The sequence below is a fragment of the Nelumbo lutea genome, chromosome 1 (genome assembly GCF_056320005.1).
Source record: "Nelumbo lutea isolate HS-2025 chromosome 1, American lotus-T2T, whole genome shotgun sequence".
NCBI classification, from domain to species: Eukaryota; Viridiplantae; Streptophyta; class Magnoliopsida; order Proteales; family Nelumbonaceae; genus Nelumbo; species Nelumbo lutea.
The window spans coordinates 180,418,698-180,430,450 of NC_142684.1; the positions used below are offsets into that span (position 1 = coordinate 180,418,698).

An 11,753-nucleotide genomic window follows, 5' to 3' on the forward strand; every position below is an offset into this window, starting at 1 on the left:
TGGCTTTGTTTTTGAAAACAAAAAATGCCCTAGCTTTTGTTTTTAAAAACAAAATCAACCATGTTGTCAAACACACACTTAAGCTATGTTTGGTTTAAATGAAAAAGTAGGGAAAAGAAGGGAAAGATAGGGAAACCTATACAAGATTTGTAAAGGTTTTCCCACATTTCTCGAGACCGGATCTGCTCCTCACATAGGGGGCCTCACACCGACCTCATAGGCACATCCCACCATGTATTAGGAACATCTCCCATGCTTATACATTATTATTCACTAGAGATGCTCCCAATGCATGGTGAGATGAGCCTGTGAGGTTGGTGTGAGGCATCATGTATGAGGAGCAGATCCCAATTCACATTTCCCTTCCTTTCCCTACTTTTTCCTTTAGCCCAAACGCAGCCTTAGTGTTTTGTACAAAATTAGAGATTTTTTATTTTCTTTTGGCCAAAACAAAACATAGAGAAATATCATTCATTTAGGCCTATTTGGAAAGAATACAAATACAAATATGTATAGTACAAATACATACAAAATACAAGATTTTACACTCTACATATTTATATTTATACTCCTTCTAAACTGAGCTTTGTCTGCGTTTAGTTGCAATGCAAACACAAATATGTAAACTACATATTTACCTAGTTTTTGGTTCATGAACGCAAACACAGATCACATTTTAAACCATTTTTGTATTCATCTTGTTTGTTTGAAATTGGTGCAAAGTGTGGGCCCATCATTAAATGCTCCAACTATATCTTATGCTCCAATGCCTTAACTTTGGTCAAAAAGTTAATTATCAAAAGAACACAAAATTGTATAAAAAAAAAAAGGTACAGTACTCTATTCTCAAAGTATAAAAATGTCAAAAAATACATTTTTTATCTGATAATCATTACATTTTTACATATCAAATAAATACTCGCAAACACGAACCAGAATACATAATCCTGATTCAGCGTTTATATCGCAAACAAATGAAACCTTAAGAACATCAATATATCTGGAAAGGCAGCTCGTGGTACATTTTTCTTGGTTATCTTTACAAGCATTGTAAACTAGCTAGTTCATGAGCTGCCATACTTAGAAGACCTACCCATATGATTCATACATATTATATCAAAATAGATTAGCAAGTGATTGATTTCCTTGATTGACTAATCTACCCCTTCATGATTAGATATACCATTTACAACACTTATTGAATCAGAAAAAAACAGAAAGAGACTTTAGATTTAGTTGGATTGCCTTTCTCAGTGAGCCCACCACTCAGTTTGAAGGCTGCTGGTTGTGTTAACTCTTCTACTCCCTGCATGAAAAAATTGATCATCATTTGTTTAGATTACATAACCAGTTGCAGCAGTTGTAGATTCCGTTCTGAAGGATCCATCAACATAAAGTGATATAGATGATTTTGTGTTCGCTATTATGTGTGATTGTAGAAACACCTGTTTCTGGGGAAGCTGTTGAGTTGATTAATGTTGGAATAAAATAAAGGTGTACATTCTCCACCTTTATTTAGGATCTTTTCGCTGTGATTTTGCCCATTTCTCATATCCCATATTGGTCTGAAGAGAATTAAGGCTTATGTTGGTAAGAGTACAAATACAAAGAGTTCAGCTTCGGTCAATGCAAGGCCATGCTCATACCGTTCGAACAGCCTCTTACAATCATGTATTAGAAAAATCTCCCCATGAAATAAAGTATATAAGTATGGAGATATTCCCAATCCAATGCTGTAAAGACTGTTTGAACGGGTTTTGCATTGACTGAAGCCCAACTCTATGTGCAGTGTAAATACAAAGTTTTGCATTGTACATATTTGTATTTATACTCTTTCAAAGTAAGTCCTAAAAAAATTTTCTATGAAATTGTGAATCAGTTCTTTTGAATATCATCAAGAGGATTTATTCCAATATGTGCAGTGAATCAAACAGCCATAATATGATGGCAGAGAGAATCTGATTCCCATAAAAACCAAAGTTTAGCCTTTGTTTTATTCCATTCCACCATGCCTTCCACATAACTAGTTGGAATATCAATTAATGGAACTTTTGTCTTATGATGGAGGATGATTTGGCCCGACCTACGAAACGATGACACGTGGACCTGACTCAGCATCATAGTCTGGTAACAGCTAAGTAATGAGCCTATAAAGTAGCTCGCTATATCATAGCTCGCTGAAGAAGGAGATCGCTACAACACGAGCTTCGGGTTCCCCGAGCTACCCTGAAGGGGATATTCCGAGGCTACTTTAGCTCGTGAGCTATGGAAACCAGCTCGCTCAAGCCCCTAAGCAGATAAATCATTCCAGAGACCAATTCTAATAAGGGTAACCCTAAAGTATTCCTAAGTTCGCTACAAAGTAGCTCGCAAGTGAGTAGCACGAGCATTTCTTAGGAAGCTTCTATCTGACAAACCGTACCAATCAGACTGCGCCACGTCCCTTGACCGAGGATGCAGTCCCTGTCCTTTCGACAGTCTGCACCCACGTCTCTTAGTAGGCGGAGGCGTGCCTTCCCTTTGGAGACGTGTCACCCATCCGAGCAAGGCGTACGTTGCAACGGCCACTTGCGCAGCCCTGGCAGGTAATGGCTGTGGCAGGGGCCCAGTGGCGGTTATGCCCGATCTGACAAGAACACCCCTATAAAATCCCTTGAGGCAAAAGGGAAAAAGGACTCTGAGACTTTTGAATATTTCCGCACCCTCGTACTTGAAGACTGAATCTATATTTGGTCGCGAGCTAATCTCTCGAGCATAGTGAAAAAGTGCGACCTACACTCTTAGCTTTCGCACTCTTCTTTTCTCCTTCCCAGCATTCTGACTTAAGCATCGGAGTATTCTCACCGGGTATATCCCCGGGAATCCTTCTTTTCCATCTTCTCAGGTGTTGTCCATTGCCAACAATGAGCCAGTCAGCAGCCAGATAGAAGTGCCCGAATTGCACACCATCATCTTCCAAATGAGTATGGGTTGACGAGAAGAAGAAGGGACCTGTTCAGCAAAGAACCTGTATCTTGACTTCACATCATACATGGTTTTTTTAATTCTTCCATAGGAGGGTATCTGAATGAAGGTGAGGAGAAATGAGGGTTTGGGTAATGTGTTCCACAATGTCAGGCGTAAATATTTCAGTTATTTGTTTGCTATATCCCAATTACCCGGAGGATGTATTTGATCCAAAGAAAAGAGATTCGGTGCCTTGGTTCATTGTGCTTGCTAAATACAAAAACTTCTCTATATATTGGTTCGGATGGTTGAACCAGTGATTGAGCTTTTTGGGTCTTGGTTATTCCATGAATCTTATGGTCTAAATGATTTAGTGTCCATTTGATTTGCAGTTGGAATTGGAATTGAAATCGAAATCCTCCAAAATCAGAATCAGAATCAAAATGATCTATTCCCATAGTCTTTTTGGTTCAAACTGTAATGGAATGGGAATTAGAATCAGTAGGAATAGGATTTTATTAATTTCCAAGGGAAATGAGGGACATGAAATGGCCATTCCTTCAAATGGAGGAATGTCATTCCAGAAGCAATAAAAATGGGATTCCAGTTCCACTCAACCAAACAGATGGAATTGAAATAATCCATTCCAATTCTGATTCCAAATCCCACAAACCAAATGGGGCCTTAATCATCCATTTAACCAAATAATACCTTGACCCAGCAGTGAGATTTCTGGATTCTGGTCCCGCCCAATGCCTCAAATGTTGTTAAATTCAAATTGAAAGAAAATGTCAGTGGTAGAAGTTGTTAGCAAAGGCCTAGCACTTCAATGCTAGCTTGGACTTTGTTAGGGCAATCTTTATCGGCATTAAAGAAGAGAAGTTTTGAGGAGGGTTTTCCTTTTCTGTTTGTTAGGACTCTGGGGCTTCTGGTCCCTGGTATGAGTTCCCGCAGTCCAAGAGACTATACTAATGGAGCAAGGCTACGACATAAATGAATTACCAAGATAAAAGGAAGATGGCAAAGCATGGAAGTGTTGAGGGTTTTAATAAATTAAATGAGATCAAGAAATTCATGATACATAGACTGTGTTTTTGTTTATTTTATAAAAAGATATTAATTTCCTACTTGATGCTTCAATAAATCTCTCTGAGTGTTGCTATGTCTTTAGAACGGGTTCAATTCTGTGGTGCTTCATCACCATATGGAGCTTATAAAATGTAAAGCAATAAGACAAATTTGGGCATATACTTAATATTTTTCCCTCGGTCCCATTTTTTTCAGTATATATATATATATATATATATATATATATATATATATATATATATATATATAATATTTTTAGCAGGTTTATTATAGTAAGGTTCATCAAGTTAGGCAGAGCAGTAATTAGATTGGATGCCGCAAAATCCGTATTCAATCCCATTATTGAAAGCATAATTCTGAATCTCATCATATTTAAAGACTTGGATTGAACCACGGATTTGGATCAGATTTGGATTTAATCCCACTCTCTTATAAACTTTTTAAGATACTAGATATTAGAAAATTTTAAAATTTATTTATTTTTTAAAGGTAAATATCTTAAAATGCCTCTACTGTTTAGCGTAATAACACGTGGTATCCTTACTGTTTAGCTATCGTTTTTGTTATATTCTTTGCACCGTGATTGATAATTTTGTCCATAATTCCTAAATTATTCTTTTATGATAGTCGTGGTGTCGCCACTCTTATCCGGAACCCAGAACCGCCGCTCGTCGCCGGCACTCTCTTCCAAAATCGCCGCTCTTCTCCAGAACTGTAGAGGTCGGCATCCCTCTCGTTTTCTTTGAAACCGCTGCAATCGCCACTTTCTCTGGCGCTCTTCTCGGGAATTGCCGCTCCCCTTTTCTTCTCAAGGCATGCACACTCAGATCATCACCATGATGCCAACAAGGCCAGAACTATAGATCTCTCAGAACCGCCGCTCTTCTCCGGCGCTTTTCTCCGAAATCGATGCCCTTCTCCGGAACTACAGAGGTCGGCGCCCCTCTCATTCTCTTCGGAACCACTGCAACCACCGCTCTTCTCTGGCACTCTTCTCAGGATGGCCTCCTAACTAACAACAGGGCAGATGTGGATTGGCCAAGCCTCCATTGCGACAGAAGAGAAGAAACCTGCTGTTTTCGATGACTCTCGCCGCTTGTTCTTACGATTGTGGTTCGTGGTGTTCCGAGCTGGTTGTGCCCAGTAGACTGTTGGGGAAGATGGGGTCACTGTAACTTAGGTGGAGAAGCTCTGAGGCGCGTCTGAAGACAGTGTCTTTAGAACGTTATTTGCCCCCACTCAGTTTTACTGAGTTTGCTGTTGGGTTACAGGAAAATTTGTTCCCATGATACAACAGAGCCTTGGGCGAGAATCTGCAACCAGCAAAGTTGAAGAGTCTCCAAAGAAACCTTCTGTGAGACTGTAGCAGACCGGACTGAGAGAGAGAAATAGTGAATTTCGAAGTTGTGTTTTTGGAATCTGATTCATGCTCCTTAAATAACTTGTGAAGAGGTATGAGGAAAAGGTAGGTGCTGGTTTAGAGAAGGCACCTTGAACAGTCACAATGTTTAAAAAGTTGTTAACAATTGGTGACTGTTAACTCTGAATTGTGCCTCTTGATCACACCCGATCGAATCGTGACCATTGATCTCATCAATGGTAATCAACGGTCATCAACGTACCAAAACCAGAGCCGCCCATCGCAAGCCACGCGGGTGCGAGCAAAATGCACCTCTAAAGTGCCTCATTGCGCCTACACTATCGAGTCTCCATACTCTCCTCTACTAATTCTAAGGAGTGTAAATCAGCTCCTATTGAAATATTGAAAACAAAACTTATAATTTTCCAATGTGGGACAAGTTCAAAACTGGGTTTTTATAAGAGAAAAACTGATTTTTTCAAACAAGTGTACAGGTGCAATTCCTCATGTAATTGACCAATCAAACCCATTGGATTTAATCTCTTATGAGATTAAAATCCAAACATAGACTCCCATTTGGGAGCAATCCAAAACAAGTAGAAAACCTTTTTTCAAATGTTAGATTCAGCTGAGATCCAACAGCCACGCAGCCAAGCAGTCTACCTGGTTAAACTCCCATTTACCGAACCACAACAGCCAAGCAGTCTACCTGTTTAAAGGTTGTCGTGATCCTATCCTAACTGTGTCGCAAATTGTGTGATCTGTCCATCTGTGGATGATGAACTGCTGCACTTCCTTTTCAGGTTTGTGGAAGATAAAAAGGTATAAGGAGTTGCGGTTACAACGGATTGGAAAACAAGAAGAGAGAGAAGCGATGGAGAAAACGAAGGTCGTGCTCGTTCCAGTATATGGAGTTGGTCACCTGTTCTCGACGGTTGAGCTCGCAAAGTGACTTATCCATCGAGATGATCGCCTCTCCATCACCGTCCTGTGTATGAAGCCACCATCTTTTTCCGATGTTGACCCTTACGTTGAATCCCTTGCTGCCTCCAACCCTAGCATCCGTTTCATTGGTCTGCCTCAGGTTGATCCCCCGTCGCCGGAAGTTTATAATGGCAAGAAGGGTTCATATCCCCCTTCGTTGAAAGTTACAAACCACACGTTAGGCACGCTCTCACCCACCTTATGTCGCCCCGTTCTAATGCTGACACGGTTAGAATCGCTGGGATGGTGATTGATCTCTTCTGCACCTTCATGATCGATGTAGCGAACGAGTTCAGAATCCCTTCGTACTTGTTCTTCACTTCTACCTCAGGGCTGCTCGGTCTTATGCTCCACCTTCCAACACTCGATACTCAGATTCCCACTGGCATCGAGTTAAAGGACGCGGAGACTGAGTTAAAATTCCCAACCTTTGTCAACCCAGTTCCTCCGTTCTTGCCTAAGTCCTTGTGGAACAGGAAGGAAGATGGCTATACATGGTTCGTCTAACACAGTCGCAGGTTCAAGGAGGCGAAGGGCATCATAATTAACACATTTGCAGAGTTTGAATCCCATGCCGTTAACTCGCTGTCTGATGGTCAAACACCAGCGATTTACCCGGTTGGGCCGTTGCTTCAACTCGAGGGTCTGCCGCACTCATTGTCCGACCGCACCCGCACCCACACCCAATACAGCGAGATCATGAAATGGCTCGAAGACCAGCCTCCGTAGTCGGTGGTGCTCCTGTGCTTTGGCAGCATGGGCGGCTTTGATGAAGCCCAGGTAAAAGAGATAGGTACCACAAGAGAATAGCAAAACAGTAGGGGTACGCTAAACAGTAGGGATAGTTTAAGAGATTTATCCATTTTCTAACTTATTAAATTTATTATATATATAAATTCATATATAATATAATATACAAAATATATTTTTATAATTTTAAATATAATTATATTAAAACTAATAAGTATTATATTACAATCAAATTTGGATTTTAATCGGATCAGATGGTCAAATCCAAATCTGATTTGATTATTAATCAGATGTAGATTGTAACATCTGAATTCGATCCGATTACATATATACACCATCCAAATCCAAAATAATTTGGATCAGATGTTGAATCGGGCATCTGATTTTCCGATATTATTGGCAGGCCTACATAGGGTTTGGTTTGATTCGGATTCCTTAATATTTCTTTCATATTGGTTTCTTCAGTTCTATACAGACCCAACACGTTTACAGCCCTACTGCCATTAAAATATTGCATTAAATAGTTTTAAGGGGTTGCAACTTTGGACAAATCCACAGATGGCACACTAACCAAGTCCAGTTCAGGTTAGACCCAGTCGAAAGACCTTATGTGATGCAACATGGAAGCAAGAAACCAGGCTGGCTATGCAAGCATCGGGCGAATACAAGGCTTCGTAGTGAAGCCGGTTAGAGCAATACGTGAATCTCTAGAAAAGAGAGGAAAGTTGGCAAAAACTCCAATGTGTCTATTAGCTTGGAAATAACAGTATTTATAATACATATGGAAAATTGTAGAGTAACTAGGAAAGAAAAAGTTGTAAATGATCTAAACATCTACTCTTCTAGCTAGGATCGAAGTCTTCTCTGAGGTTGCCTTGATCTCCACCATCCGATCTCCCTGGTTCTATCCATGCATGGGTTATCCGGTCTTCTTGGAATTACCTTGAATTATCTTGAATCTTGGAATTATCCTTATCCTGCATGTGCCTCTTATCCTATGAATTGTCGCCTAGATGATGGGCTGGCCCTCCATCATTCTCCCCCACTTGGAAAGGACTCGACCCTGAGTCGTGACTGGGATATGCAAGTGTCGCCTCCAGTAGGTAGCGATGAATGTCAACAACGTTAAATGTCTTAGAGATACCCATGTGATCTGATAAGTCCACAACATAAGCATTGTCGTTGATTTTCCTCATGATCTTGTATGGACCGTACTTCAAAGATTGTAGCTTGTTATACTTTCCCACGGGAATCCGTTCCTTCCTCAAGAACACCATGACTTCATCACCGATGTCAAACACTTGGTGCCGACGATGCTTGTCTGCCACCATCTTGTACTTTGCGTTGGCTCGCTCTAGTTTCTATTGTACAACTTCTTGGACGGACTGGATTTGTTCTGCCAGTTGTTCTGCAGAGGTACTGAGGCCGGGTACTCTAGGTAGCTTCACTAAGTCCAACGCATGATTAGGAACCTTCATATAGACAATGGAAAACGGAGATCTACCTATAGAGCTATGGACTGTATAATTGTAGGCGAACTCGGCCTGTGTTGTGGAGAAATCCCACTGCTTCGGTCTCTCCCTACAGATGCTACGAATCAAATTACCAAGGGTCCGATTCACCACTTCTGTCTGTCCGTGCATTTGCGGATGGGTTGTACTACTGAAATTCAATGATGAGTCAAAGAGCCTCCACAGGGTCATCCAGAAGTGACTTAGGAACCTCGTATCTCAGTCCGATGTGATGGTCTTAGGTACCCCATGTAAACGGACAATCTCTCTGAAAAATAGCTTGGCTGTCGTTGTTGCATCCGCGGTCTTCTTGCATGGGAGGAAGTGAGTCATCTTGGAGAACCAGTCAACTACTACGAAGACGGAATCCATATTTCTTGGAATCTTTGGCAATCCTAGCACGAAATCCATGGACAAGTCTTCCCAAATCGCAGTAGGAATAGGTAGAGGCATGTAGAGGCCAGTATTTTGGGCCTGTCCCTTAGTTGTCTGACAGATATAGCATCTACTCACAATATTTGTCACATCCCTTCTTAATTTTGGCCAGTAGTAATGCCCATTGACTACTTCAATTGTTTTGTCTCTTCCAAGGTGTCCTGCCAATCCACCCCCATGCAGATCCCTGATGATCTTTTCGTGGAGGGAGGTGTAAGGGATGCACAATTGTTCCATTTTCATAAGGAACCCATCATAAATGTAGAAATCACCTACTGGCTATCAATTCATGCATTTTTCCCACACCTGTTGGAAGTCCTCATCCTAGGCGTACAGGTATTTTAAGCACTCAAAACCCACAATTTCAATATAGAGAATCCTGATGAGGGCTACACGTCTACTAAGAACATCAGCCACTGTGCTATGCTGTCCAGCCTTATACATAATTTTGTATGGAAATTTATCAAGAAAAGCATATCATCTTGCATGCAAGTCACTCCTCATCTGTTTTTGCTTACTGAGATACTTAAGACCTTGGTGGTCGGTGTAAAGAACAAATTCTTTTGCAATTAAATAATGTTCCCATGTTTTCAATGCTCTAACTATAGCATAGAATTCTTTATCATAAGTGGACCATTTCCTCCTAGTTTCACATAACTTTTCACTAAATAAGACAATGGGTCTCTTTTCTTGGGACAATACAACCCCTATGCCAAATACAGTGGCATCACATTCAACTTCAAATAGTTTATCAAAACTTGGTAAGGCAAGGACATGAGCAGTGCATAATTTTTCTTTTATGAGGGCAAAACTTTGCTCTTGTTCTTCTCCCCATTGAAACTTTCCTTTTTTCAAACACTCAGTGATGGGAGCTACAATACTACTAAAGTGTTTGATAAATCGCTTGTAGAAAGTTGCTAACCCATGGAAACGTCTTACATTTGTGGCGTTTGATGGGGCCGACCGCTCCCTAATGGACTTCACTTTTTCTTCATCCACCTTAATTTCATCCTTACTTATAATGAATCCTAGGAACAACAAATTATCGCTCATGAAAGTGCAATTCTTTAAATTAGCATATAGTTTGTTTTCCCTTAATGCTTTTAATACATCCCTGATATGTCCAATGTGCTTAGTGATAGATTTGTTGTAAATCAAAATGTCATCAAAATATACCACAACAAAATTACTAATAAAAGGACGCAGTACCTGATTCATTAGCCTCATGAATGTGCTGGGTGTGTTGGTTAATCCAAAGGGCATGACTAACCATTCGAACAGTCCATCTCTAGTTTTGAAGGTTATCTTCCATTCGTCTCCAGGACGGATCCTGATCTGATGGTACCCACTCTTGAGATCAATTTTTGAAAATACTACAGCTCCATCAAGTTGATCTAGTATGTCGTCCAGCCTGGGAATAGGAAATTTGTATCCAATAGTGATTTTGTTAATAGCCCTGTTGTCGACACACATCTTCCAACTCCCATCTTTCTTGGGTGTTAACAATGCTGGTATTGCGTAAGGACTCATGTTGACCTGAATATGCCCCTTTTTCAATAATTCTTCTACTTTTTCCCGTAAGATTTCATTTTCCTTAGGACTCATCCTGTAATGTGGTAGATTAGGTAGACTAGCACCAATAACAAAATCAATATGATATTGGATATCTCGCATGGATGGGAGTTCATTAGGTAATTCATCTGGAAATACATCATGAAACTCAGCAAGTAGTCCCTTCACTTCCACTTGAATTTTGTTTTCCTCCAGTGACTCATTCATGCTTTCTCCCTTTACCACCAACAAGTGTACCTCTATCCTTACATTCTTTTACAAATTCAGCATGATGATATGTAATGGTCAGGAAATTTTTCTCCTCTACCTTTGGAGCCTTTGGGGAATTCCTTTCTGCCATAGGTAATAAGGTGTAGCGTACACCCTCTTTTTCGAGCTAGTAGGTATTCTTCCTACCTAGGTGTTTTGCATCTGTATCAAACTGCCAAGGCCTACCTAATAAAATATGGCAAGCATCCATATCTACAATATCACATTATACCTCATCAGAGTACTTACCTATGGAGAAGTGGACCTTACAGCATTCCTTCACCCGTACGCCGCCAACTTCCTTGATCCACCCAATTATGTATGGGTTCGGATGTCTTTTAGGAAGTAGTTGAAATTTCTGTAGGACATCCCTACAAATAATATTTTCCTGACTGCCACTATCAATAATTAAATCAAATAATTTACCCTATACAGTACATCTAGTGTGAAACAGTCGGTGTCGTTGAGTGATATCTTTGCTTCTTTGGGACAACATTAATTTTCTTACAACACAGGTGTATTGTTCATGTTCATATGGATTCCTCCCCATCAATTCCACAATATACTTCATCTTCAACATCTTCTTCCTCCTCCCTCTCTACCATTTTAACTACCTTCCTTCTGGGACAGTCACTAGACCTATGCACAACTTCATTGCACTTAAAGCACTTAAAAGGAGTAGGTTTTGCATAGAGATTACTGGGCTTAGGAGGGTTTGAAGGGTTACCTCGAGTGTTTCCTCCCGTGGTGGTCTTACCGGCATTAGCTGTATTCGGCGGGTGGGAGGGTTGTACTCCTGGGGCTTATTTGTTCTTGTCGACTGTTGCCGGTCTGTTGTCACTCCCATTGTACCGTCG

The 11,753-nt window shown here is 40.5% G+C and overlaps 1 pseudogene; it reads left to right on the forward strand.

Moving 5' to 3' along the window:
• The first annotated feature begins 6,269 nt into the window (after positions 1-6,269).
• LOC148879576 (UDP-glucose flavonoid 3-O-glucosyltransferase 6 pseudogene) lies at positions 6,270-7,189 on the forward strand (annotated as a pseudogene).
• Positions 7,190-11,753: the final 4,564 nt, after the last annotated feature.